We start from the raw sequence: 22,369 nt of genomic DNA, 5'->3' as shown, positions 1-22,369 counted from the left end.
ACCTTCCTCCTGTAGTCGCTCTTCGGATGCGGGGGACGGCGGCGAGGGCGTGGTTGGCTGATCGGAGGTGGCGTTTGGGAGCGTAGAAGTTGACTCGGCTGTTGAGGTAGCTCGGGCCTTGGTCGTGTAGGGCTTTGTGTGCGTGGGTGAGGAGGCGGAAGGTGATTCTTTTGTTGACGGGGAGCCAGTGAAGGTCTCTCAGATGTCCGGAGATGTGGCTGGTTCGTGGGATGTCGAGGATGAGTCTGGCTGAGGCGTTCTGGATCCGCTGGAGTCTCTTCTGGAGCTTGGCGGTGGTACCGGCGTAGAGGGCGTTGCCGTAGTCCAGTCGGCTGGTGACGAGGGCCTGGGTGATGGTCTTCCTGGTCTCTGTGGGGATCCACCAGAAGATCTTCCATAGTATGCGTAGGATGTTGAAGCATGCCGAGGAGACGTTGTTGACTTGCCTGGTCATGGAGAGGGAGGGGTCCAGGATGAAGCCCAGGTTGCGTGCATGGTCTGTTGGTTTGGGTGCGGTGCCCAGGGCGGGAGGCCACCAGGAGTCGTCCCAGGCGGAGGGTGAGGAGCCCAGGATGAGGACCTCCGTCTTGTCCGAGTTCAGTTTCAGGCGGCTGGTCGTCATCCACTCGGCTACCTCTTTCATCCCTTCGTGCAGGTTGGCTCTGGCGGCGGCGGGTCGTTGGTCAGGGAGAGGATCAGCTGGGTGTCGTCGGCGTAGGAGATTATGCTGAGGTTGTGTTTGCGTACGATGGCCGCGAGGGGGCTCATGTAGACGTTGAAGAGGGTGGGGCTCAGAGATGATCCTTGGGGGACGCCGCAGATGACTTCGGAGGCCTCTGACTTGTACGGTGGTAGGCGGACTCTGTGTTCTTCCATCGAGGAAGGAGATGATCCATTCCAGCGCCTTGTCCTGGATTCCGATGTTGCTGAGGCGCCGTACTAGGGTGCGGTGGCAGACCGTGTCGAATGCCGCGGAGAGGTCTAGGAGGATGAGGGCCGCTGTTTCTCCATTGTCCATCAGTGCTCGGATGTCATCGGTGGCGGCGATGAGGGCGGTCTCGGTGCTGTGGTTGGCTCGGAAGCCGGACTGTGAGGGGTCGAGGGATCCGTTCGTCTCGAGGAAGGCGGCCATCTGCTTGTTGACGGTCTTCTCGATGACTTTGGCTGGAAACGGGAGGAGCGAGATGGGGCGGTAATTCTTGAGGTCGGTGGGGTCCGCTGTTGGTTTCTTGAGTAGAGCGCTGAGTTCGGCGTGTTTCCAGCTCTCGGGGAAGATGGTGGTGTCGAAGGATGTGTTGATGATGTCTCGCAGGTGGGGTGCGATGACAGCGTCGGCCTTGTTGAAGACGTGGTGAGGGCAGGGGTCGGTCGGTGATCCGGAGTGGATGGAGTTCATCGTGCGGATGGTGTCTTCGGTGCTGATCGGGGTCCAGGCGTGGAGGTTGGTGGTGGGGGGTGGTTGCTCGGTCATGGTGTGCGTTGGTTGGTTGTTGAAGCTGTTGTGTATGTCCGCGATCTTGTTGTGGAAGTATGATGCGAGGGAGTTGCAGAGGTCTTGCGATGGGGTGACGTCGTTGTTTCCTGCGCTGGGGTTGGAAAGCTCTTTCACGATGTTGAAGAGTTCCTTGCAGTTGTGTGCGTTGTTGTCCAACCGGTCCTTGAATGCTGTTTTCTTGGCGGCGCGGATCAGCTGGTGGTGTTTCCGGGTGGCCAGTTTGAAGGAGGTCCTGTTGTCCGGTGTCGGGTCCCTTCTCCAGACTTTCTCGAGGGCTCGGCAGTTCTTCTTGGAGCTCTTGAGTTCGTCGGTGAACCATGGGGCCTTCTTGCTGCCGGGTCTGCTAGGCGGGGTCCTCAGTGGGGCGAGTTCGTCCGCGCAGTTGCTGATCCACTTCGTGAGGTTGTCGGCGGCCTGGCTGGGGTTCGCTGAGCTGGCAGGAGGGTGCTGGCTCAGGGAGGTGGCGAGCTGGTCTGCTGTGATCTTGTTCCAGCTTCTGCGGGCGGCCTGTTGCTGGTGTTGGTGGGTCGTCGTTCTCTTGAAGGTGAAGTGGACGCAGCTGTGGTCCGTCCATTGAAGCTCTGTGGTGTGGCTGAAGTCGATGTCTGTGCTGGAGGAGAAGACTGCGTCGAGTGTGTGTCCGGCGAGGTGGGTGGGGGTGGACACCAGTTGCTTGAGTCCCAGGTTGGCGAGGTTGTCGAGCAGGGTGCTGGTGTTGCGGTCGTTGTTGTTCTCCAGATGGAAGTTGAGGTCTCCCAGGAGGATGTAGTCAGCGGAGGGGAGGGCATGCGGGCTGACGAAGTCGGCAATGTCCTCGCTGAATTGCGTGCGTGGTCCAGGGGGTCGGTAGATCAGGGTGCCTCTGAGGGTGGTGTTCGGGTTGGTGTGGATCTGGAAATGCAGGTGTTCGGCGCTGGTCAGGGTGTTGTCGGTGCTGGTCGTGAGACGGATGGCGCTCCTGTGGACGATGGCGATGCCTCCTCCCATCTGGTTGGCGTTTCGGTCCCTCCGGACGATCTTGTAGCCCTCTGGGATAGCGATGGCGATGTCGGGAGCTGAAGAGGCGTTCATCCAGGTCTCCGTGAGGAAGGCAACGTCAGGGGCTGTGGCGTCTAGGAGGTTCCAGAGTTCGATGGCGTGTCTGTGGACGGAGCGGGTGTTGAGCAGGATGCACTTGAGGTGGGTGCTGCTGGTGTTCGGCTTGGCGGGTGCTGGTGCGAGGCTGGTCCGGATGCAGGTGAACTTGCAGGCGTGGCAGCTGAAAGGTCCGTGGGTACGTCGTGGAGTGGCTTGATGGCATTCTGGGAGTCGGCCGGTGTTGAGAGCGGTGAGGGTGGCGGCGGAGTACGTCAGGCGGGTCGGTCGGGGTCTTCGTGGGCCAGGGGTCCTGGGGCTGGTCGCGGACGGGCGCAGACGGGCTTACCTTTGGCGCGCCTTCGGCGCACAATCGGCTCGCCCGCTGCGCGTGACCGCTGCGCGTGACCGCTGCGCGTTCGCACGGTCGCCATTTAAGGCGAAGTGCGCGGGTGGGCAGAGCAGCTGGGAGGCGGGAGCGGGGAGGGTACAGAATAGAAAAAGGGGCGGGGAAAAGCGGCAGTGGCGGGAAGGGAGGGCGGAGGGCGGCGAGGTAGGCGGACAACAAGGAAGGAAAAACCTAAACACGGGCAAAATGGAGATTTAAAGAAAACAGGCACAAATTATCGGAAAAACAAGGGCAAGATGAGATTACACAGAACAGGCACAAATTAGCGACAAAACAAGGTAAAAACAAGGTAAAAACAATCCCCCCAGCGGAGGCAGCCGGCAACCGGCAAACGAGGCAGCAGCGAGGCAGAGGGCAGGCAAGGGGCACACGCAGCAGCTGGTGGCCGTGAGGCGCGGGAGTGTCCCACAAGTGGGTCACACTCACCTGCGTCGCACGGTCGCCATTTAAGGCCAAGTGCGCGGGTGGGCGGAGCAGCTGGGAGGCGGGAGCGGGGAGGGTACAGAATAGAAAAAGGGGCGGGGAAAAGCGGCGGTGGCGGGAAGGGAGGGCGGAGGGCGGCGAGGTAGGCGGACAACAAGGAAGGAAAAACCTAAACACGGGCAAAATGGAGATTTAAAGAAAACAGGCACAAATTATCGGAAAAACAAGGGCAAGATGAGATTACACAGAACAGGCACAAATTAGCGACAAAACAAGGTAAAAACAAGGTAAAAACAATCCCCGCAGCGGAGGCAGCCGGCAACCGGCAAACGAGGCAGCAGCGAGGCAGAGGGCAGGCAAGGGGCACACGCAGCAGCTGGTGGCCGTGCGGTGCGGGGGTGTCCCACAAGTGGGTCACACTCACCTGCGTCGCACGGTCGCCATTTAAGGCCAATTATGCTCAAGCATGTAATTAAACCTCATTTCCTTTGCAAACTATACAAAATATTATAAGATCCACCAAATCATAAAATACAGCGCAGAGTCTTGAGATTTCTTTTTTTCAATGTATTCTTTATTTGTACTCAAATGCATCAGCCCAGCCAACGCGTTTCGTCCAACATGGACTTCATCAGGGTTGGAATAGTCTTTTCTAGAAGCTCACCAAGGTGCTATTTCTGTAATCAGATGTAGTATAGATATATAGGCAATCACCGTATCAATCATGATTGATTTAATTCCTTCGATCCATATTGAAATAGTTTTATTGAAAAACACCAAGTTGCTTATTCTTATTAAGAGATGCAATATCAATAAGCTGGTAATCACCATCGCATCCATTCAGATAAAATCATGATAGGATTATTGCCTTTGATAAGTCCTAGCATGTAGTCTCGTTGGGTATGCAAAGCCATCTATCCGATCTGATAGACAGACGGTCTTGCATGCAACGGTGACTGGCTATATATCTATCCTACATCTGATTACAGAAATTGCACCTTGGTGAGCTTCCTTGCACCTGCTTCACTAATGATTGCTGCTCCTGTGTGGGCGTAGGGTAGGCTTCAGTGAGCTCTTACCCATTATTTTTTAAAAATCTTTATTTTGCATTTATGTATGAGTAAAAAAGTACACTAGGACAAGTAAAATCCTTTACAAGTACAGGTAGACATAGTACACACTGTCAAGGGCTCAATCAATGCCGCAGAGTGATCACATGTTACTTAAAGCAAGTCCCTCGGCTGCTAACATATTTTCTGTTACAATCGTTCTTGACTCTGATTCACATAAACGCTGTTTATAATCATGGCATGGGAATACATCCTCTGTACCGACATCAAAAAAGGAGTTTAGCATCCGGTGTAGTTGATTATTGACATGTATCTCGGCACAGTCTAACCCACCCCTGTTGGGACTATGCCCTGTTCTTTCTGGGTAGGGGAGGTCTTGTCGCTGTGCCTCTAGGTATGTTGTGAAATTTCCCCAGATATCTCTGGGCCTGGAGGTGGGAGGGGACCGTTATTGCGTATAGGTCACTGTGTGTGGAACAGGACGCCATGCTCTTCAGCCATCCCTTCACTGAGGGTGCTGTTCTGGCACCACAATGAATGGATACCTCCCTTTCGGCCAGTAGTAAGCTGATGGCAACAAACCTGCAAATTGCCGGTGGGAAATGCTTTACATATCCCAACCGGGCAATCTCGGGCAAGGGGGTCATCGGTACCTTAAACAAGCCACTCACTATCTTATGTATTCCTACCCAGTATGAGTGTTTGCGTGGACAGGTCCAGGCGAGGTGGGCGAAGTCTGCATTTGGAGCGTTGCATCTTGCACAATGGTGCGGTCTGGAAGGGTCTATCCTGTGGAGTCTGGAGGGCGTAATTTATATCCTACAAAGAAACTTAAAGTGTATTCGTTTGTGTCGGCTATTAAGGGAGACATTTTTCGTAACTGCACAGCAGGCAGCTCACTGTTCGTCTGTGATCGGATTACCCAAGTCGGTCTCCCAGGCAGTGCGTACTCTGTCTACGATTGCAGCGCATGCCTTATAGAGCTGGGATATTAGATGTACCCCTCTCTCGCTGCTAATCACTGTCGTGAGTGGGGGGAAGGAAGGAGGTTCCAGAGGGTAGTCCGGTAAAATAGCTCGCAGGGCAGAACAGATTCATAGAAGGACTTATCTGTCCATGAATGTAGCACCAGGGAACAAGGACTCATCATCAGGATCAAAAATATGTCCATCTGGAAATAGATCGCCTATCTTAGCAATGTCACATTTAGCGCATGTCTTCTGTATGAGCTTTTTGCTAGTTATAGGTATCCATTTAGGGTTCGGGAGTAAGAGATCAGAAGAATAAAGCAATGGTGTGTGTGTTATGCAACGCAATTTCTCACATGCCCAACTAGTGGTCGATGCTCGTTGGATATCTTTGGGGAATATCGCTGCTAAAATGTCCAGGAGGACTAAGTCAGACTTTGGTCGGAGGTATGGAATTCTGGCATCAGGGCGGTACCATGTCTGTGCAAAACTGCACTGTGCAGCTAAATAGTGCAGTTGTAAATCAGGGACCCCAAACCCACCTCTATCGCAGGGGAGTGTCAAAACCCGCCAGTTTACCCTGACGTATCCGCCACCCCATACTAATCTTATTAAGTGTGATCGAAGGGTCGAAAATAATTTATTCATGAGAGGGATCGGGATGTTTTGAAATAGATATAAAAATTTAGGAAGCACAACCATCTTAATGAGGGAAACTCGTCCAGCCATGGATAGTGGGGGCTTTAGCCATTTCTCTGTTTGAGTCTCTAATTTGGAAATAGCTGTCCGTAATTACGGCGGATGATCTGCTCTGTTTCTAAGTGTATATGTATGGCCAGGTATTTAACCAAGTCAGTATTCCATTTCAGGGGGAATTCCAAGTCCCACTTGTCTGTGCTGGCAGTGAGTGGAAAAATTACAGATTTGTTCCAATTGATTCCCATTCCGGAATGTCTGCCAAAGCGCAGAATTTCCCGGATAAGGGGATCCAAATTAGTCTGGGGGTTGCGTACATATAAAATCGTGTCATCTGCATACAATGATACTAACAATGGGCCTGTGGTGAACTGTAAACACCTATGAAGGTGTTTTTCTTGGAAGTGCCGTATTGGTGGGTCTGTTGCTAAAATGAACAACAGAGGCGACAACGGCCAGCCGTGTCTCGTGCCACGTGAAAGTGAGAAGGGAGCCGTCAATGTACCATTTAGTTGGAGTCGGGCCAGCAGTTGACTGTATAGCAGGGCAGTCGTGACAATGAAACCAAACGGCATCCCCATGCGATCCATGATGGATAAAATAAAAGGCCATTCAGGGGAGTCAAATGCCTTTTCTGTATCAAATAGGATTGCAGCATCAGGGATTTTCGGGTTAATTCTATGCAGAGTGTTAAATAATGTGCGTAGATTGAAGGCTGTCGAGCGATTGGTTATGAAACCAGACTGGGCCGGGGAAATGATAGATTCAATTAAGAGAGACAGGCGACATGCCAGAGCCTTTGCCATTATCTTGTATTCTAAGTTTAAGAGTGATAACGGTCGATAGGAACCACATAGCAGGGGGTCCTTGCCAGGTTTGGGAAGAAGAATGATGACTGCCTCAAGCAGGGTGGGAGGTAATATCTACCTCTCCAGGGCTTCTGCATATACTTTAAGGAGATGGGGAATCAATAAATCTTTATAGGCCTTATAAAAATCCGCTGTGAAACCGTCAAGCCCCGGGACCGAGGAACTCTTCAGCGCAGAGATGCCTCATCAATGCTCCCCTCAGAGATAGGCTCACAGAGAAAGTCCTGCATAAACTTCTCGAGATAAACCAAAGCGACCTCGGCCAAATAACTCTTCTGCTGCGCCCTATCTAGTGGTGTATAAATGTTTTAAAATAGGACATAAATTTCCCCTGGATATCCAGTGGGTCAGTGATCTGCTGTCCCGACGAAGTTCTCAACTCGGGGATGTATGCCTTACAATATGGATGTCTAATCATCTGTCCTAGGACTCGTCCCGGCCGCTCGCCTTCGCCGTATTTCCTGGCATTGTAGTATTTCCCCATAAAAAGGATCTCCCTCTCACCGGTATCTTTGAATTCTGTGAGCAGTGACAAACTTCACTTGTCTATTTTGGGACCTGTAGCATGGCGTTGTTCAGAGTCTAACAGCCCTAGGTCCTTTTCCAGGCGGGCTAACTTACTGCACAAATCCCACACTACACCGGCATTTTTGGATATACACACACCCGTCATGTATGCTTTAAAACCCTCCCATAACATTGCCACACTGTCTACTGAACCAGTGTTAATGACGAAGTAGTCCTCTATCGCTTCTCGTTATTCCTGTCCAAAAACCTCATCATCTAATGCGCGGATGGGGAAACGCGGGACCTTCAATATTAATAATACCGGGGAGTGATCCGAATATGTGCGAGGAAGCGTCCGGATCACATGACACCAGCTGATAAGTTCTGTGGATGCCAGCCAATAGTCGAGCCTCGTCCATGTGGTATGACTACCAGTGTAGTGAGTATAGTCAGTGCTATGCGGGTTTTGCGTACAACCTATGTCAATTAAGGAGAATTGATCGCAAAGCAAGCTCAATGCCTTTCGTGCTCACGGTTTGGGATCTAGTGCTCTCGAAGTGGTCTCAAGTGACTGGTCCTGGACTATATTAAAATCACCCCCCAGTAAAAGGGGAACTGGGCCTAGCTGCGCCAGTTTAGAGAGTAGGGTATAATAAAGTCCAGGGAGTCGCTATTGGGGGCCATACACACAGACCAATGCCACCCTGTGACCCATTAACGTGCCCAGGACAATGATATACCTGCCTTCACTGTCACGTATTACAGAATGCAAATGGAAGGGGAGTCATTTATGTATAAGAATGGCAGTTCCCCTTGCGAAGTTGCTGAAGTTGGCAAAATATCGATGTGTTCCCCAATTTGCGGCAAAGTGGGCCTGATCACTAGGAGGCAGATGAGTTTCCTGTAAGAAAGCTACATCTACCCTGTGACGTAGTAAATACTGTGTTATCTGCCTTTTCTTGTGAGTGTTGTTCAGGCCGCGGACGTTCCATGTCACCAAAACCACCTCTGAGGGTACAGAATTACGCCCTACCTGAGCCATGGTGGTGGTAAAAATGAGTGCTTAATGAAATCAACCGTGGGTACTTACCAGTTACATCCAAGTGTGTACCTAAGAACATCTCAGTGTAGCTAAACAATGTCCCAGCCTCACCCCCCACCCAGCCTCCCCACCCTACCAGAGAGGCAAAAACATTACTATCCAAAAACAGTGCAGTACCAACGGTTCCTCTGCATCGCTAAAAAACAACCATAAATAGTACTTACTAAATTCACACAACAATTATAAGGTGAACACCATTAGTGGTGGTGGCAGCGGCCCTACAGCTACGTGGCAATAAAAAATGATACTATAAAGTGATTGAATGAAATCCCAACTTAATAAAGTCTCCATGTAAAGGAAGGCCATATTAACAGTTTAGCCGTGCCCAGATCCCGAGAATAGTTCCATGCTGGCGTCTGAACCACTCTGCGGAGGAGGAAGTCTTTTGTCCTCAGCTGGGCGTTTGGTGTTAAGTTTGTAAGTGTGACAGAACTCCTGCACCTCCGTAGGATTGTCAAAGACACGGGCTCTCCCATTGATCTCAACACGTAACCGAGCTGGAAAGAGCAGTCCTAGATTTCTGAGTGTTGCCTTAACTCCAGTGTATTTCTGCCTGGCCTCCTGTACCATGATTGTAAAGTCTGGGTATAGGGACAGCTTGGAGCCCTGCCATACCGTTTCACCCCGTTCTCGTGCCAGGCGCAGGGCCGTGTCTCGATCCCTAAAGTTCATGACACGGGCAGTGAGGGGTCTGGGCGGGCATCCAGGATTGGGCCTTGGACATAGTGATCTATGAGCGCGTCCTATCACAACGCCCATAGTGAAGACTTCTCTACAAAACAAGTCTATCAGGATTGTTTCTACCAAGGTGTCCATGCGACCAGTGGCTGTCGATTCCGGAACACCCAAAATGTGCACGTTATTTTGGCGACTGCGCACCTCTAATTCCTCTTTCTTGATCGCAACGTCTTTGAGGTAACGTTCCATTCAGCCGAGCCTTTTCAAGGATTGCGCTGTTCCATCTCCTAGATCTGATGTATGCGATTCCACCACGTCGAGTTTTCTGTTGTGAACTTGGATCTTCGATCCCAGTTCCGCCATGTGCTTATCTAGGGCATCAAAGCGCACATCTAGGGCTCTGAACTCCACTCTCATCTCTTGGAGCAGGGAACCTAATTGGTTGGTATCACCCTCTGGTGTTGTGTCTTTCTGGCCACCTTCCGCCATGTTGTCAGGGGCTTCTTGGGCTACTTCGGTGACCTTTTCGAAGGGAAGAAGGCACTGTTTGGGGTCTTTTGCGGCCCATACCGCAGTTCCAACCGGCAAGTATTAATTAAGCCCAATGCCAGAGTCTTCTGGTTATGGCCGCAGAGCAGGTGCAAGTAGCTGGTGAAAGAGATTAGGCAAGCAGAACTGATCAGCAAGGAATGGGCATCCAACCCGTGTTTGTATTTTCCTGGGAACAGAGAAGGTTTTGGGTATTTCACTATTGTCTCCCATAATGGAGCTTGTGGCGCAGCAGTGGTCGAGGCACAGTACTTCCACGAAGCAGGTTGTTTGAAGACAAGGCAATGTGCAGTGGGCAGTTAATGTTTCAAGTTTGCTGCTGCATAAATTGGTGGCTGGGGCGGAGACACTGCTGAGGTTTGGATTCAGTTTTTCGCTCCGGGAGCAGCGCAGACACGCCAGGAAGCGTTACAACAATGGAGCCCTGCGGGAGAAGAGAGGGAGAACAGCGAGCGAATGCATATGCAGGGAGGAGATCCCCAAGGGCGCTTTGGAAATGCTGTACCAGGTGTCGACGGGGGAGCGATCACAGGCACCGTCCCTGTGTGCCCCTGCAATCAGCGCAGACATAAGAGTGCCGCGCTCAGACCGCCGGAGGTCAAATGGACCTCCCGCCAGTACCGAGCGCCACTTTGCCTAGATTGTGGCCGCTCAACGATCCGGCCCGTGGCCCGGTGACTCGCAGCACCCCAGCTGCTGGCTCAGTCCCTCCGCTGCCGCACACGGAGTCTCCTCATATCATCGATGCCGCCATCTTGAAATTCGTCCGTCCGCCTGGAGTCGCCGATTTCTGCCGTTCCGGTGGTTTTCTTGTAGCACCGCAGGGAGACTTTTAATAAGGATCCCTTCCGCTGCATTATGGCGTCTTTTCCCTGCCCGGTAGCCTCGCTGGATAGCGGGACATCACGTTGTTGCAACGACTGCTGGCAGTGCTTCAAAGCCGAGCGACCATCTTGGTCTCTGGCTTGGCCACGCCCCGCCTCTTATCTCTTCTTCAGCCCTGGTGCCACTGTGCCTGCTGCACTAATAATAGATGTGCCTATGTTCTCTGTCCTAGGAGCATTTTGCACTTTGACCCCTAACCTCCGGTGCCTTGAGAGTTGGTTGCACTGGCTGTTTACATTTATGTGCCCTCATGTGACTCCATCTGCCCTCATATGAGCTATACGTTAGATAAGACCCTTTCAACTCTGCGATCCAGAAGGACCTCTCTGAAACCTGACTTGCAGAGAATATATATAAGAAAACAAAGAAAGAGAGAAAATGGGGATATAAAAAAGAGTGAATGTTGTAGAAAAACAGAATGAGAAACAGCAAAGGAGAAACAAAGGTTATGAAGTGCGTGTGTGATTAGGGTGACCAGGTGCCCCGGATTTACCAGGACAACCCCGGTTTTTCAAATTTCAAGAAATTTGTCTTGTGTCCCTGTTTTCATAGGGGGCTAACTGAAAGAGGCACATTTTTATGTATTCCATTGGAGGACTGGCTAGTTTCTGTTATCAGAAAGCAATTTAATTAGCAGGTATGAAACGGTGTTTAGAATGACATTTTATTTATTTCCTTGGCATTTCGATGTTGATAAGCACTGCCATCCCATACCCCTCAGTTGATGTAATATTGTCGTCCTTCTTTTAGATTTTTTAAAATATACAGTTTTTTTGTTGTTTTCAAAATCTGGTAGTCTTATGTGTGACCAAAATAGCAAAAGAGATAGAAAGATAGACTAAGAGAATCTGAAAACTAAGTGAGAAATAGCATGAGAGAATGAAATAGGGTAAGAACCAGAGCAAAAGAGAAACAAATTAACATGAAAGTGACTGCAAAATCAAGGGAATTATAGAATAGAGTGAAAAAGTCAAAGGTTAGCATTTAGAATTTGTGAGATGATGGATATCAGCCAGAGATTGTCAGATATGATGTCCCCCTTATTCAGAGTGCTTAAAGGTGCACACTCTGTAAGTAGGGTGGAGAGTGAGAAAGATGAGAATGGAGAGCAAGAGGAAACCCAAAGGTATCAGAACAGAGTGAAAAAGAGGACAGAAAGAGGGTGATGCAGACAATGGTTGAGAAGAGCAAATAATGCAAAAATAAAGAGAGAGATAAAAGGAGACAAAGATGAGGATGAGAGAAGAACAGAGGGAGAAAAAGAACAGCATAGCTAGCAGAAGAGAAAAAGATCAAGAGAGCGAAAATACAACAGACAGTGAGACATAAAAAGTAAAAGCAAGAAAAAAGTGAGAAAAAAACAAGATTGAAAGAAAAATAAGGCTGTTGAAAAAGAGGAAGAGAGTTAAAAGAAAAAAGTGAGATAATACGGGAAAAAGAAAGTGAGAAGCTAGAAAGAGAAAGTAAGAGATAAATTAAGACCATGAAGGTCCACTTGAGTGAGGGAATGAGAGGCTGAAAAGGATAGAAGAGGGACCACATTCGTGAGAGACATGTTAGGAGAGAAAGTAAAGTGTACTGAGAAGAAAGGCTGCATTGAAGAAATTTGTGATGTTAAAGGTTTTTTTCTCATAAATTGACGTACTTTTCATAAATTCTATAACAAGGCGCAAGTAGCAATGTCTTTTGTACAGGGATTTACTAATGAAAATCAAAACAATTACACCACTTGTAGGTGGTGGAAATAAAGAAAAATCAGCAATATTGATCCATTAAAAAAATTCAGGATAAACAGTTTTGAAGTTAACTCACAATAGAATGGTGCATCGACTTTCAGTGCCAACTAGTTCTCACAAAGAAATACTATCTGTAGACTGCTGTTTTAGGGAAAAAGTATGCCACAGAGTAATCGCAGGCACATCTGTGAAGTATAAATAGTCCAGTAATCATGATCTATACAAGACTTTGATTGCCAACCTGCTACACTCCAAAGAGTAGGCAGTCAAAGCAGTTACAAATGGAGGCTGCATAGATTGAGAGAGAGAGAATTTACCAACTAGCCTATGGCTTAACTGGAAGATCCTATTATAAATTGATATCTTTGAGCGTAGAGGTAAATGTAAATTAAAATGTAAATTGAGACAGGGCTGTGTGCTTGCACCGACCCTGTTCTGCCTCTTTGTCAACTGGGTAATTGACCACCTGACCAGGATCAAAGACATTGATCCCCCTAAGTTGAACGGCAGCAGGGTGCCCGCAATTATGTTTGCGGACGACACCCTGCTGCTGTCCAAATCACCAATGGGTATACTAAGAGTCCTGGACGGGTTCTCAGCGTTCTGTGCGGAGCGAGGGCTTGAGATCAATGCGTTAAAAACCAAATTCATGATTCTCAACCCCCCCCACTAATACGCCCCAACCCTACTATTGGCTCAACAAGACTAGAGAGGGTTTTTACCTTCGAATACCTGGGCGTAGCTATCAACCAGGACATGACGTGGGACAAGCATCGGGCAAAGGCCCACATGAAATTGGTTCAATTATCCGGAGGTATTTCTAGGATGATAAGCAGATCGACCTACAAACCCTTTAGTGCTGCCCTTGAAATTTACAAAATGCAGGCCAGAGGGGCAGTTTTATATGGAGGCGAATTGTGAGGTTACTCTTCTAGCCAAAAACTACAAACAACTGAAAATAATTTCATTAGGCAGATGGCGGCCCTACCTGCAAGTACCCCTCTCCTCCCGCTGAGACTCGACTTAGGTCTGAGACCCATTGTGGAGGAATTGGGATTAAGACCAATCATCTTCTGGCGCCGCATCTGGAGCACACCAGAACTTGTGAGCTACAGAAGTGAGCTCCAAGAGATCCTCTGTCTACCTAAATCAAGACAACTTCCATGGTTGAATTACATCAAACAAACATGTGAGAAAATAGGCAGACCAGAGTTATGGCTAGATCCAGCTAACACTAGCACTAGGACCTCACGCAAACTCATAGTGAGAGATTTTCGCGAGATGAGGCTCACTGTTACATTGGGAAAACCACGGGAGGGGTCCTTGACAGACTTGTTTCTCAAGTTTAAGGAAGTGTACTTATTTGAGCGTGTGCTAGATGACATTTCCCCGGGCCGCGGTGTTGACGAACTTAGGTCCCGAGTGGGTACTCGTCAGCGTAAACCTACGCGACGTGAAGCTTTCCCTCCACCGCGTTTTGCCCATGAGGAGAGACTGTCATCCTCTGAAAGTACAGACCCCAGAAACTGGCTGCCCGGGTCACAATCGGCTCTAAGCCGTTAATATTTTTGGAACAATTTTCCTAATATTTTAAACATTTTTCACACAACATTCCTCACGGTTGGGTGCACCTTAGTGTGTGCATACCACCGGAGGATCACTGTCCTTTGGTCCTGACGAAAGCTGAGCGACTTGGGCTCACCCATAGCAGAAACATGTCGACCATTTTTTTCACTCAGTGGACTAGGTGTCTTTAATTATTGAGACCCACCCTAAGTTTCCACTTAAAACTGTTTTTAACTAGTGCTGGTTGGACCTTGAATAAAATTGTTTACTGTTACAACTGCGCACTTTTTAATTAATTTGCACTCACTTGGGGGAGGAGCCAAGATGGCGACCGGATCGGACGTGTAGTCCCTCGGCTCCGGAGACCATCTCCTTCTTCGTGTCTATCCTGCCGGCGATCCTGTTTTTAGAAGGCCCATTGCGGAAGCCGATATGCTCAGGCGGCCTGTGGAGAAATCCTGAGGCTTGCGATCCCTTGCAAGCGTGTGTAATGTCCGACTGAAGTTTGCGGCCCGCAGCGGACCCGAGACCGGGGCCTCGAGTGGACGCTGGGGCCGGATGCCGGGTGAACAACACCGGGCGTCAGCAGCTGTTTGGAACCGGTCGGACCACTCCCATTAGACGCGGCCGAATCTGGAACGCGCGCCCCACTGGACTGCAGGTACTGAGTTGGATGTGCCTGGCGAGTTATCCGGGGGGATTGCACGAGTGCAGAAACCCACACTGCGATTGCGGAGGAATGCTTGAACACAGCCCCGCCAGCGGCGGGAGGCTCCCGAATTTTCTACCCCTTCAATATCGAGCGGGGCGGCTTGTCTAAGGGACAATGCCTACGGCCACTCTTCGGACCTGTTTGACGCCCTTCCTTGAGGTGCAAACCTGAGGCCCATTGTCAGCAGCCCTGCGTTACTCGAGGTGTTTCCATTGGTGATCGCGAAGCGCATAATGGAGGGCAGCCTTGGGGAGCCTGTGTCATGGAGTGCTCGTGGACGTGTGGTGCAAGGGGACTCGATCGGAAGGGAGCGTGGAACTGTTCGGGGCTATGGAGACCTATTGGCGGCTATTGACTCCCTTCATCACGATGTGTTGCACTCTGCACGAACCCTTATCGGCAAGGTGGACGCAATACTAAGTGCTCCTGGTTGCTTGAAAATGGCTGCCTCGCCGGACTGTAGCGATGTTCTTTGTTCCACGTTTGACTGCGACAAGATGGCGGCTTTGCGTAGCGGTGATGGCTCAGTGACCCCAGGTCCCGGGGTAACTCGTGCTGCTGATGGTTACTGCCCGGGCCGAAGTGAACGCCACAGACTGCAATCACGACGGGAGTTCTCTCTCTGCACCGTGTCTCCCTCTACCCGAAGATCGCTCCAGAAGGGGCCGGACATTGAGACTTTTTTCCCTGGATCGGTCTCGCTCTGTGCCACAAGTGTGGTGTACTTTTGGTCCAGCATGATAACATTGGTCCCGTGTATACACGACATGGTTGAGTGCTCAAGTCAATGTTTCCCGTTTGGACTATCTTGCACGTCTCCTTGGGCTATCTGGGTTTCCATGGTTCGCAGTGGTAGTAGAGAGAGAACGGGCCAGGGGTGAACATTCACTCTTACGGTTTGGTGGTTTCCTGTTGCTGGCCTGGGCATGTGGGTGGTGTGTTGCTGCCTTTGGCTGCGCTGTGTGTCGATTCTGTACCTCCAATTTACTCTGATTGTACTGATTAATATCGCCGGGTTTTTTACATTGTGTTGTTATTGAACTTGTGGGATGGTGTAGCCGGGGGACGGGTGGTGGGCTCCTCCCCGCCTTTCTTTATTTACTGAGAGTTATAGATTAGGATTCTTTTCTTACTCTCTATATTTCGGGACTCCTTTTACTGGGCGGCAGGCACACTGCTAGGGGGGGGGGGGGGTTAGGCCTTAGCCAGCTGCAGGGGTGCAGGGCGGGGGGTGGACGGGGTTTTTTTCTTTTTGGTTTTATGGGCCTTCTATTCTTTTTCTTTTTCTTTCTTTTCTGGGTTTAGACGTTTCTACATGTGTGGTAAGCAGCGATTCTGGCATTTTATTACATTTTGTACTTGTCTATCCTGTTCCTACGAGGCCGGAACTAACTCGTTGTTCTGCGATATCCTGCTTCTGTCTATCCTTCAGAAAAAACCTTTAAAAATTAGACCTCAGTCTCTCTGTACCATATGCTTTGCGCCTTTCTCTGTTGCAATGTACTGTATCTATGAGCCCTCGGGCTCCTTGCTGGACTGTATGTGCGATTTTCTTTCAATAAAGGTCTTCCAAAATGTAAAAGAAAATTAAAAATTTGCACTCACTTAGCACTTTTTGGTTTCTTCCTGTTGGCACCCTCAACACTCACAACAACCAGCTCCGCTGCAAAACAAGCGTTGTAGCACACTGGAAAGACGCTAGGTCTTTCCAGTGGGAACGCAGTGATGAAGCATGTCACCACTAAGTGGTGAGTGAGGGTTCTTACTTAACCTTTCTTTGGTTCTCCTTCACTTTCTGTCTGTTTTTTCATCACGTCAAAAATTTTCCTTGTAAGTGTGGTTTGTTCTATCACTCCCCAGTTGTTTTTGTAGACACTTCCTACAAGGGCATTTACAAAACATTGGGCCCAGACTTCATTGAGTGAGCATTGCCCGTCTTGTTCGCACCATCGGGAAGATGATCTGCACATTATATTCTTCTGCAAGGCCTATCGAAGACCTAGGAAATACTGGCTTGTCCCTCTCCTCAAAAAATTGGGCTTCACTAGATACCTCCCAGCTTACAGGATTTTAAAAATGGACCTCTCACCTATTATTGTATTCGGGGTGGCTAAATTCTTAACTGCGATGTGGCATATCTGTAATCGACTTTTAAAATTTGAGCAAGAGCTCGCATAAATGAAATGTTCTGATTTTATGTAACTCTAATATTCTTTTAAATGTTGCGTAATCTCGGCTTGACCGTCTTGCTGTTTTAACTGTATGTGTTTTGCATATCTTTTATGATCTAAAATTGATCGAAATAAAGATGGAAATGATACTTGTATAGCGTGCTACTCACCCGCAAGAGTCTCAAGGCGCTTGTACGAATACTGTTGTGGAACCCATCCTAGCTTTCCCTGTGAGGCGGCCACTCCTGGGCACCCAAGGTGGAGGACAGGCATCCTTAGCGTTGTGGGGGCCGTTGTGGAGATTAAGAAAGCTATTGCCCAGAGTTGCAGAGTGGGACTCCATAATTGGAATAGGCACCGAGGCAAGAATTTTCAGGTCCGTGGAATTTTGAGCCCAAGACCCGCCGAGGCAGGGAATTGAACCCTGCTCCCGGGCTAGACATCTGCATCAGGGTCTGCCGCTCCAATCATTGAGCCACACTTCTCAGAGGTAAGGGCTGAGGAGCACATTGGGTGTCAGTGAGTACCCGAAAGTGGATAGGATCACTCATCAGCGAGGCAGTAAAGCCAGAGTCTCAGAAAATGCAGACCACTGCCATTGATCACATGTGAGTTTTAATTGTGACAGTGCCCTGTCCCTCAGGGCCAACTAGCCTCCCTGTACCTCCAGTAAGCCCCATACAGCTGGACTGCTGAGAGTGTTCAAAGGCCACGCCACCTTTTTACACCATTCTGCAAACGCGACTCCTGGCGCACTGCTGCTCAGGGGATGAAGTTCACTTTAGTCCTGAGGGCCTCAGGGCACAACAGGACCTCATTGCCCCATCAGCAATGCGCCACAAGGCGCGTTTGCAAAGTGGTTTAAAAAAGGGAGTGGCCTTGGACCACCTCTCAGCAATCCCACTGTGTAGTGCTTGCTGGAGGTACCTAGTGGGCTAGTTGGCCCCTAAGGACCTATGAGATGCGAGGGGACTTCATGCCCCAACCCAAAACGCGCCAGAAGGCGTGTTTTCAAGTGGTACAGGGAGGGGGCGGGCCTACAGCGAGATCCAGCTTCGGTTTTCTTTTTCATTTTTTAGGAGGGGGCTGTGTGGCCTGCCTTCTCTTAACATTTTTTTTTAATTTCAAATCTTTTTTATTAAAGTACAAAAACATAACAGTACAAAGAAAAGGAAGGACGTCATGCAATAATTAGCTCGCAAGATAGATACAATGAACAATGCCTGGATAAAGACATTCAATGTGGTCAGCAGGAAATAAGAAGATGCAAGTAACATAACACATCCGTGGGAAATACACCATCGAGTCATATAATTGTCAAGCAGAGAAAGCATTGTTTCAGATATCCAAACATACCTCTCTGTCTCTTGGAACGGAAGGAACTAAGAAGACAAAGAAAACAAAGAGGGAAGAAGAGGGAGAGAGGTTAGACAAGGAGAAAGGAATGACAGCAACAAGGTTTGTAGAAATTGCGTGTCCGGACATCCGTCATACCTGTCGGGAGTAATGCCCAACGTAGCAGCAGCGGTCATATAGAGACATAGCAAGCCCTTTGTCAGTGCATCTAAGGTGGGTCATGACAGAGTTCCAAGGAGTCAAGCAAACTCCAGAGTTTGGCGTGAGGCTTTTGCCAGGGGGAGGAATGTAAAACGTCGTTATCCGCACCCCTCAATGAAGCTAGCCATTCTTGCCAGTGCACAAAGGAGACGTCAGAAGCGTTCTTCCACTTGCTCAGGATAATTTTTCTAGCCAGCGTTAGCATAAGGTCTAGGAGGGATCTGTCATGTTCCCTATTAATGTTCAGATCAATCGCTCTTCGGAGAATATATGAGAAGTCCCTAGGTGGACAGAAGTGGAAGGTGCGATGGATGTAGGCATAGATCTTATCCCAGAATGTTTGGAGCAACGCACAATAAAAGAACATATGTGCCATGTTACCCACGTGTGCTTTACAGTGCCAGCAAAGGGGACTATCCAGAAGTTTGAGCTTGAAGAGTTTCTCAGGTGTCCAGTAGGATCTATTTATCAACATAAGTTTAGTCTGGGATAATATCGGGGATATTTTATTGTAGAAAGGGGTGAGATGAATCTTGTCCCAATCAAAAACCAGGTTAGAGGAGTTTGTTTTGTTTTCCTAATCCCTCTCACACTTTCTATGTATTTTCTGTGGTGACGGTGATATGAGTTTATATATATTTGATTCCATGTGGCCTTGTGACATAAGATGAGCTAGCTTGGTGCATAGAGTGGGTTGCTGCGGGACAATGGCTCTGGCAGAGACAAGTGCTTTAAGGCGTAGAAACCTGTAAAAGGTGAGCGGTTGGAGATCAAATTGCGATTGTAAGGTGGCAAAAGGTAGCGGGGAAGTTCCGTCGTAAATGTCCCGCATCAAATTCAGACCCTTGTTAGCCCAGTCCTCCCAAAAGAGGGTTCCGCACTCATCCTTTATAGCCGGGTTAAACCAGAACGCTGCTAGGTTTGATTTGGAGAATTTTATTTTAGCTTTACAGTGTCTCTCAAGGCTAAGTAGAGCGCGCCTAGTGTTGAGAAATATATATTTTGATTGAGTAAAGGCTGAAGAGTCCATAGTCATTATAGCGGAGAGTGGCAGGTTGTGAATGATGGATTTTTCAACATGAACCCACACAGGAGTGTATTCTTGTTGGTTAAGGAACCAATTTGCTCCTTGTTTGCACAAGAATGCCGTTTGGTAGCATCTAAAGTTAGGTAGACCTACACCCCCTTTGTCTTTTGGCAGTTAAAGTTTTTCAGGGAAATTCTCGGTTTCTTATCCTGCCAAATAAAATTATTAAAGAGTTTATGTACCTTGGAGAGGAAATCCACAATCCCTGAGCCACTATTGGCCCCGGCGAACCCATCCCCCGGGGCCTTGTTTTGTTTTATTTATTTTTTTGCCTGGAGGGGGTCCCCATGCCCCTGGGTCATTTCTGACCCCCCGGACCCAATCCCCCAGGACCTGGCCTTGTGGTAAAAAATGTTGCCGGTAGAGGGGCAGCGTGGCCTCACTCCCCTGGGCCACCTCTAGCCCCCGGGGACCACATCCCCCAGGGCTGCCCTTCCATAAAAAAAGCAATAAACTAAAGGGGAGGGGGCTTTGTGGCCCCCCTCCCGTGCCATTTGTGGCCCCAGGGACCCCATCCCCGGGGGCTGACCCTCAATTTGGGGGGGAACTCCAATGCCCCCACGGTCCCTGCCGGCTCCTCGCCTCCTGCGGGAGCCATAATTGCTTTTGGGCAAGGGAAGCTGCTAACATGCAGCTCCCCTTGCCCAAAAGCAATTCTGCTTTGCTTCTTGGAAGCGAGAGCAGGTTTCCTGCTCTCGCTTCCAAGAAGCAAAGCAGAGTTTGCTATGGCATGGCAGGAGACATTGCAGCTGGCCCTAGGGAGTGATATTCCCCGGGCCATCAAGGGCTCTAGAATGGGGGCTACGCGGCCCCCCCCTCCCAAAGAGTACAAAGCCCCTTGGAGGTGGTGGTCCCTGGGGCCCATGGTGTCACGAATTCACCCGCCTGTACTCCGGTTTGTTCCTTCCTTGATGCTGCTATTACCCAACTCCCTCTGAACTCCACCAGAGAGGCAAGGATAGGATTCACTTGCCGCCCTGATCGAACCCCGGGGGAGGGGGGAATAGGGACGAGAGAAAAGAGAAGACACACTGGATTCTTGTAGACCGACTTGACAATTCAGTCGTGTAGAATGTCTCTCGAGAAAGGCAAAGTGTTACTGGGCTTCAGTTTTCAGCTCGTGTATAATCTGATAAATGTACCCGATTAATCTGAACACCCTAAATCACTTCTTTAGGTCAAACATCTGCTTTGGAACTCTTAATTAGGTATACCTGAATTACCCTTGACCTTTTCTCAAAAGGATTCTTGAAACTAAAAGAAAGAATAAACAAAAAAACACTACAGGTGCACTAATAATTTGTGATTGCTCAAATTATCTTAAGAGTTACTGATTTCCTTTACAATATTTGCTCCGTAATTTCACATTAAATATATATAAATAATAACAACAATCGAGCTCTCTGTTTCCTCGTTTTACTTTAACATTCTTCACTTACTCAATGTTCTTAACCCCTTCGCTGCTCATGACGAGCTCAGCTCGTCATGCAGTACACTGGTCGTGTGCTTATGACGAGCTGAGCTCGTCATGAACAATGGGCACCAGGGATTTCCAGCACAGGAGGGGAAAACCTCTAGCAGCCAAGGTGTTAAAGTCCTTGGATTGTTTCAGGAAGAGTTTCAAAACGTTCTCTTGATTTATAAAAGGTCAAGAGGTCTGCCACACTTTTCATAAAGTTTAAATTCTTACTGGTATGTGTTCAAGCATGCTAACGCTTTACCATTCAGAGCGAGGTGTTGCTTGGCATCCCTTTGTTGATTCTCTTTTCTTTTCTCTTTTGCAGGAAATCGGAAACAGTGCCGGGAGAGGATATGGAGCCGGAAATTCAGAAACAGGAAGGAATGTCTGAAATGTGCTTCGGGGAGCAAGAACACAGCTGAAGACAGGGAAGGAAGCAGGGCGGAGCGCTAAAGAGCTTCGGATGATCTGCCACCAAGGTCCGGAGTCAGGTGAGTGTTTAGGCACGAAGCGAAGCATCGGGAACCAAGTGGGTGGGGTTTAAATTGCTTTGGGTCTCAGGTTTTCTCACGTGTGCATGTGAAGGTGATTTGGGACTTAGATCTTTCCCAAGTAATTCACGTGTACATACCAAGAACGTTTACACATGCAAGAAATGCCTCCTGCCCCCCCCAAATGTCTTCGTATGTGACAGGGTTTTTCCGGATGCAAGGCATGGAAAGATCTGACCAATCTTGTAGTATGTACATGTGTTTCTGTTTCCAGGATCTTTCTGACGCATCATAACCCTTCCAGTTAATTAAATACTGTAATCGACCATGTATACGTTTTGCATCTATAATGCGATTTTCTTCATATGCAATATTGTCTCCAACTACAACAGGTGGAGGAGGGTTGTCTTTTCGTGTGGACTGATATTTTCCTACTTTTCTGGTATTTCAGCTAGTTAGCTATAAAGTAATTACTCATCACAGTCCCTTCCCAGAATGCCTAACAATAAAACACCATTCAGACTACCTATCTGAGAAAGGAATAACATAAATAACTAAAGATACTATAGATCATAGCTCAGAGGGTATGTATAGCAACGTCCTCCGACGAATCAGAATCAAATATCAAATCAGGTCAGCAACGTCTTCCGACAATCAACGCGCACTTACGCGAGCAACGCACCCTGATGTGAATCAATATCAAATCAGCAACATCTTCCGACAAATCAATATCAAATCAGCAACGTCTTCCGACGAATCAATATCAAATCAGCAACGTCTTCCGACGAATCAAATATCAAATCAAGTCAGCAACGTCTTCCGACGTTCAACGCGCACTTATGCGAGCAACGCACCCTGGTGCGAA

The 22,369-nt window shown here is 48.9% G+C and overlaps 1 pseudogene across 1 annotated transcript in view; it reads left to right on the top strand.

The window, feature by feature from the left end:
* LOC147662638 (uncharacterized) overlaps positions 1 to 22,369 on the top strand; it is a 120,600-nt pseudogene that overhangs the window by 15,403 nt on the left and 82,828 nt on the right. Inside the window, exon 2 of the transcript XR_015305517.1 lies at positions 21,339 to 21,504. The product of XR_015305517.1 is annotated as an uncharacterized LOC147662638 (transcript). The remainder of the gene's footprint in view (positions 1 to 21,338; positions 21,505 to 22,369) is intronic.

This window comes from Lissotriton vulgaris, unplaced genomic scaffold, assembly GCF_964263255.1.
Source record: "Lissotriton vulgaris unplaced genomic scaffold, aLisVul1.2 SCAFFOLD_1267, whole genome shotgun sequence".
Lineage (NCBI taxonomy): Eukaryota > Metazoa > Chordata > Amphibia > Caudata > Salamandridae > Lissotriton > Lissotriton vulgaris.
This window is presented reverse-complemented; position numbering and strand designations above follow the sequence as displayed.